The sequence below is a fragment of the Boleophthalmus pectinirostris genome, unplaced genomic scaffold, assembly GCF_026225935.1.
Source record: "Boleophthalmus pectinirostris isolate CB_2022bp ecotype Guang Dong unplaced genomic scaffold, ASM2622593v1 HiC_scaffold_23, whole genome shotgun sequence".
Classification (NCBI taxonomy): Eukaryota; Metazoa; Chordata; class Actinopteri; order Gobiiformes; family Gobiidae; genus Boleophthalmus; species Boleophthalmus pectinirostris.
This window is the reverse complement of record NW_026571207.1, coordinates 7656048-7662805: the sequence shown is the minus strand read 5'-3', so window position 1 is coordinate 7662805 and position 6758 is coordinate 7656048. Positions and strand designations below refer to the sequence as shown.

At 40.4% G+C, this 6758-nt stretch overlaps 1 pseudogene; it reads left to right on the top strand.

Annotated features, from left to right (window-relative positions):
* The first annotated feature begins 2530 nt into the window (after positions 1-2530).
* On the top strand, positions 2531-2648 carry LOC129410751 (5S ribosomal RNA; annotated as a pseudogene).
* The last annotated feature ends 4110 nt before the right edge of the window (positions 2649-6758 follow it).

The window sequence follows — 6758 nt, the reverse complement described above, 5'->3', positions numbered from 1 at the left end:
ACATGTGAATGAAACAAAACACAACTCCAGGTCTGTTTGTGATGAAGAAACTACATTATAACATAGATCAGAAAATAGCATAATATGGGCCCTTTTAGAAACATGAACAAAAATGAATGAAACAAAAATCTACTCCAAATGTGTTTATGACATCTTTCTCTTTTCTTTCGTAACAACAACCTTGATTTTTGGGGTAATCTGGGCCGGCTGACAGATGAGAGATGGAAACCTGTAGTTGTGGTTCTTTCAGTGTTATGGGGACATAATGGGGGATAAATAAGGAGGAGGGCCGAGCAGGAGCAGAACGGTGCAATGACAGCTGGCACAATGGAGTTTAAATACCAGCGTCTGGCAGCGCACACCAAGCTGCTGTAACATGTGTTCAGACATGATGTGCTCCGAGTCAAGAACGTGTGGGGGACGGGCCTGTACACAACTCACCTATATGAAGGTTTTTGTCCTAGTTTTATGATTTATATATGTTGTAATCATCAAAAACAGACCTGGAGTTGTGTTTGTTTCATTCACACATGTTTAACACACAAACTCTGCATATTTAGGTTGTGTTCTTCTCTCAAACGAAAAATGCTCAGTTCTGCCTTTTGATGTCATTACAAGCTATCTGCCAGTCATGCACATGAAAACAAATAAAAAAAATAATAAAACAAGGACAGATCAACCTCAGAGTTACAAAATTAAGTTATAGTCATACATACATAAATTTTTTTTCTCATACTTATATAAAATATTAGCCTGATTCATCAGCCGGTTTCACTTCGTAGAAACCGTCTGAATTCATAGTGTTAGAATTTGTTCGCTCGACGGTAGCCGGGTTCTTTTTTCATTTAGCCAATCGCAGCCATTTGGTCGTGACGTATGTAATGCGCCACTAACGGGGGTAACTGGTATATTAAGCTTTTCCCAAATTCTATAACGTCCTTCCCAGTATGCACTGCGCAATGACCGGAAGTCCGAAATTCGTGATGCATCTATAAAAACGGTTTCCCTAACCTTAACCATAACCATAGACATTTTAACAGTAACCATTCCAGTGGGTGTGATTAGCAGGCAGATTAATTAATCAGAGAAACATGGTAAGATATGGTATGTCCATCTGCTGAGAATAAGAAATACTTGGCAGGCTAAAGTAATAGCAACACAGATTCAGTTGTGATTGTGGTAAGAGTGCAGGCTACTTTATATTATTTATTCACTATTTTACCAAGTAAGTCAAACACACATCCATCATAACACGAGACAGTAAAACATTTGCAGATTAAGGATATAAAAGTATTAAAAGCGTGTGCACTGGTCCAGCTCAATACTCTGGATCGAGTTTTTAAAAATAGAAGGAAAAGCAAACGGTTTTAAATTGTGGTGTAGGTGGTTCCAGTCTCTTGTTGCAGAGAGCTGAAAACAGTTCCTATAATGTGACAGACACACTGTAAAACAAAGTGCTACTACATTTCTTCTGGTGGTTCAAACGCAAAAGTGGATGTAGAAAGTGTGTCTTGTGTTCTCTGTCTGAGAGCTCATACTCACACAGATTTGAAAAGGTCACATGGAGCTGCTGAACACACTGGGCTGTAAAGCTGCTCACCCTGCTGTTTCTGTGACAGCCCAGAGAGTACTGTAAAGTGGAGGATGAAAGAGATTGTCACTAATGGCACAGTTTAGGTGATCTTTTCATATAGATGTGGTTTTCTCTTTGTGCACCCGTCTTCAGCTGATTCTTCCTGATGATTCACTATAAAAAACACGCCAACATTTCGAGGTGAAGGCTTCAATTAGAATGTATAAAGGATTATGTTGGACTGCACAATTTTAAACAGTATAAATATGGGAATGAATGGCGTTTCCTATCAGACTGGTTGATGTGTATATATCACATTTTGTACAAAATTTACTTTGTAACAAATTATTTTGGGCAGTCTAGATTTTCAGGCAAAGTGTTATCCAAACTATCGAATTTACCTGCACCAGAACAGAGTCATGTGTGAATGAAACCAGAACTGATTAAATTTTTATATGTGAATAGGGTAGCCTCATCTCTAGAGCAAAGCAAGTGAGGGCCTGGTTAGTACTGTACTTTGATGGCAGACCCAGGTGTCACATTGGGGCATCGGTGTTGTATCCATAGATGAGATGTTTGAAAAATCCCTCAGTCGTCCAGGTAGAATCCATGGCAGCCACTTCACAAGAGGATGTACCAACACAGACGAGAGAGCAGCAGTGGACCTCAGTCTGCTGACATCTCCATGTAAAAGCCACAGGCCACTCTTTTGAGGATAGTGAGGTACAGATCTGAGCCAGAGAAAAGAAATTGTTTGAGAGGGGAGTTAAAGAAGCTATTTTTGTTAAGAAAGAGAATCCTTCTTTACCATCTGTCTCCTATGTACAACTCCATATTCAAACCTAAATCAAAACAAACAAGAGAATAATAGGGATAGCCAGATCAGATCCAGAAGTGTGAAAGCTCCATTATGGACATGAATGATTCTGCTAATATGACCCCACACTCTTGGTGCAGCTCGGTGGCCATGCCGGCTTGTTAAAGCCTGATCCCATCAGATCTGAGAAGATAAGCAAGGCTGGTCCTGGTTAGTACTTGGATGGGAGACCACTGGGAAAATCAGGAGCCACAGGGGGACGCCAGTCACAAAAACTGTTGTTGTATCCTTGAACAAGGCACTTCACCCACATTGTCTTGTATGAAAGTAGTGTGTGTGTGTGTGAGTGATGGTGGTCAGAGGGACCGATGACACCAATTGGCAGCTGCACTTCAGTCAGTTTGCTCCAGGGCAGCTGTGGCTACAATAGTAAAAGGAAGTGTCCACCAGCGTCTGACCAGAACTGAAGAAGCAGCTTGGAAGAGCTGCGAGACCTATTCAACCAATAAACTTTTGTCCAGTTGACAAATCGAATTTCTCCTGCCGCCTTCTGCCATGTCCTTAGACAAGTTACTTCACCCACATTGCCTAGAATGAAAGTGGTGTGTGTGTGTGTGTGTGTGTGTGTGTGTGTGTGTGTGCTGGTGGTGATCGGAGAGCTGCTTTTACAATAGGTCTGTACTGAGACATGACAAATTTTCATATACATGTCCTGTAATTGTGTGTATACTTCACTGGCAAATGGTTACACTTTTCCACCTTCAAGACACTCAAAGCACTTTACCTCAAGGAACCAGTCACCCATTCACACACCAGTGTACACAGACACTCAGGGAGAGGTGGGTTAAGTGTCTTCGTCTGTGTCAGCATACATCTGTCAGAGTTGGAATCACACCACCAACCAGTGTGTCAGGGGGCCGCTCAACCAACCATGTCTATGTCAAGAGTGACATTCAAACCGCCAACCTTTGGATCCGTGGACAAGCACTCTACAAACTGAGCTACTTGAAGACCTTCCCTCACCCGTTCTCATCTCACTAACAAAACAACCTGAGATATTTTCCACACACTTCCAGTTGAATCAAGTCCAGTACTCCACTCTCTTTCCACCCCTCGCCAACACTTATCCTCCTACCAAAGCAACTCAAACCACTCAATCGACAGCAATTTGGAGACCACCACTCTTTTGTCGCCCTCCCTTCCACCACCGCCACCCCTCTCCTTCATCTCGCCCACCCAGCCACAGCGGTGCATTCACAGGGACAGTTTTCAGAGGCGGAGACGAGGCTCTGATAGGACAACAAAAGAGTGTGCACAAAAGAGGAGTGGACTGATGGAACTGGACTGTCAGACGGGCGGTGCGCTGATAAATATGTTCCCCAGTGTGATTAGGTGTGTGCTGGAGAGAAGGACTTCACGACAACCCTGGGAATAGGGGTTGTACTGTAGAATGAGGTGCACATGATTTATAAAGGTCCCATGTTACACTATTTTCTGATCTGTGTTCTAATGTTATTTCCTCATTAGAAACATACCTGGAGTTATTTTGACATAGGGACAACATAATATGGTTAAAAAGTCAAAAAAAAAAAAAGTCCATTCTGCATCATAGGTGTTCTGTAAAAGTGTTTCCCAAACTTTTTTTTCTGGGGACCCATATTTTAAAAGTCACAAACCTTCGCGACCCAAGTCAATAGACATTATTCGTAAATCACAAAATAAAGGTGGATTTGACCATTATTGAATATTAATGAGGATATTTTATTGTTGACTGAGTGATCGTGTCTCTCTGAACAATTAATATTACTCAAGTTTTAAACAATGAAAAGGAGTCATGATCCATAAGTCGCCTATTTGAACATTAAATGTGACCCATTTCTTTTCTTTTCGACATTCAACTCAACCAACAGTACTGGAACAAAATAGTCAATAAAGATTGAAATTATACAAAACATGTCTTAACATTTCAACATTTCTAATAAGATAGGTGGGCCTGTCTGCATTTTTGTAGCACGTTCCAGTCCGGGTGCAGGGGGAGAGCACAACACGCAGATCAGGCACAGCATTTAATCTGTTTCTGTGCTTTGTCTTCATTTTTGTGAGCACAGAAAATCACAGTTTGCATATATATATGTATCTCTCATGTGTCAGAACTGTATATTGCAGACCTACATGCAGATCTTGACAAGGCAACACCAAAAAAATCTCTTGCGACCCATCTGAGGGTCGTGACCCAGTCTTTGGGAAACAATAACCTAAAGTACATATGGCTGGTATTTACTGCTGTACACCAATCAAGTTGTAGGTTGTAAAGAAAAGTTGAAAAATTACAGAAAGTAGAGCAGCGCTGTAAAACAAAATGATGACATCACACTAGGGAGACTCTAGACCAGAGACAAGATTCTGACAGATCATGCAGAGGGATTTGACTGTATGCAAGATTTAATAATGTTTTACCAAAAGAAAAGAGGCAACATTTGAATTTTTACTCACATTTTGAGTAATATAAAATTTACTCAAAAACTAAATTCTATTTTTACATCTGATATGTCACCAAAATGAAGCAAGAAACTATTTTCTTTCTTCTTTTTTTTTTTTTTTTAGAGTTATATATCCAAAATATATGCAAAATACTGGTAATTGGTAAATTGGTAACATTACAGGACAATTAAACAAAACCAAATGAAAATTACCCTCTGATTGGTCGCAATTATCGAATTACCACAATATCTTATCAGATCTCAAATATCAATTAACACCCCCCCCCTGAGTCCAAACCTCTGGAGCTGGCTTAAGGATACAGCGTTTTGGAAAAGGTGAGCCGTGAAATGAGAGCCGGGCCGGTCTCTGATGTACTGCTCGGCCCTATTTTCTGTCTGAGTGGATTTTAGCTGGAAACACCGAGATGTGTTTGCTAAGTGAAAAATGCCACCCCAGCACTTTCCCTCACACCACTTTGGTATTAAAAGAGTGGTTTGTCACAGGGTAAGATTGCACAGAATGGCTAATCAGGTCTGGAGATGGGACGTGCAGTGCTATTCACAGGATTCAGAGTCTGATTTTACATTTTCAGAAGATGTTTTTGGCGTGATCTGATACTCTAAAGGAAGGGTATTGCACTTCTACGGGGTATGGAAGGACTGGGTTAAGGTTATGGTGTATTACAAAGCATCAGTATGTGTTTAATACTACATTGGAGGTTGGAGTATGTAGTATACACGCAGACTTCAGCCTCTACTTTGAAGCCTTTAGATGCACTCTTCCACTCTTCCTTTTATAACTGGCCATACACTGTGAAAAAGTAGGTTGGCCATTGTGATCTGCCAGATGAGAACAACAATGTATAAAATGCATTTATAAGACTACTTGATAGACTGCCGGGCTATCTCACTTGTTTGTTGAACTCTGATACTTTTAATACCAGATCTCATAATAGTGTACTTCTCAAAACTGGCTGCACTAGAACTAAAATAGGAGACAAAGTTTTTGGTTATTTCGCTTCCCCAAAATGGAATACATTTCAAGATGATACACATTCATGGTCACACTTGCACCTGTTTTTAAAGGGTCCATGTTACACTATTTTCTGATCTATGAGGCTCAAAATGGAAAATCTCAAATGGAAAACACTCTGTTCCACCTTGTGATTTCATGTAGTAATACAGGAACTGCTCCACTGTGTTTTTAAACTCCATACACCTCCTCTAGAATGATTTTAATCATTTAATTTGCCCTAGAATCTCTACTTAACTAACAGTAAAAGGTAGCTGTTCAGTTGAAAACAGAGCATTTTGAGTGTAAGAAGCAGCCTGATATGAGAAAACGTTGTTTGTGTTTACATCCAGCTTTCCTGCTTGTGCGCAGTGGCTGGCAGGCAAAAAGTCAGTGGGGCTGCTCGTTTATGTTGACAGCTGCGTTGCATATGTCTGTCATGAGATAACTCATCTTATTTTGAAGTAAGTTTTGCATTTAATTGTTTTGATATGACTTCATCATCTTACTCTAAGTCACTGAATGTTGAGGATCAAAAATGTTCCATTGAAAAGTTAAAACTTGCTGATAACTGTTGATGTTGTTGATGTTGTACTGTTGTGGGAGGACTGATGTTGTACGTCAATAACTGTTGACGATGTTGATGTTGTATGCCAATAGCTGTTAAAGATGTTGATGTTGACTTGTTGATACGGACGCTATTTGCCTACCAAAATGACACCAGTCCCGGACGTGACGTCTTCGTGTTTTCTCGTATAATGCAGGGTTACTCAGATGTGTGAATGAGGCCCTGTTTACACATACACGGGTATTTTTAAAAACAGAGACATTTCTCTTCATTTGTACCCATCTTTTACATGCAAATGGGGAATTTGC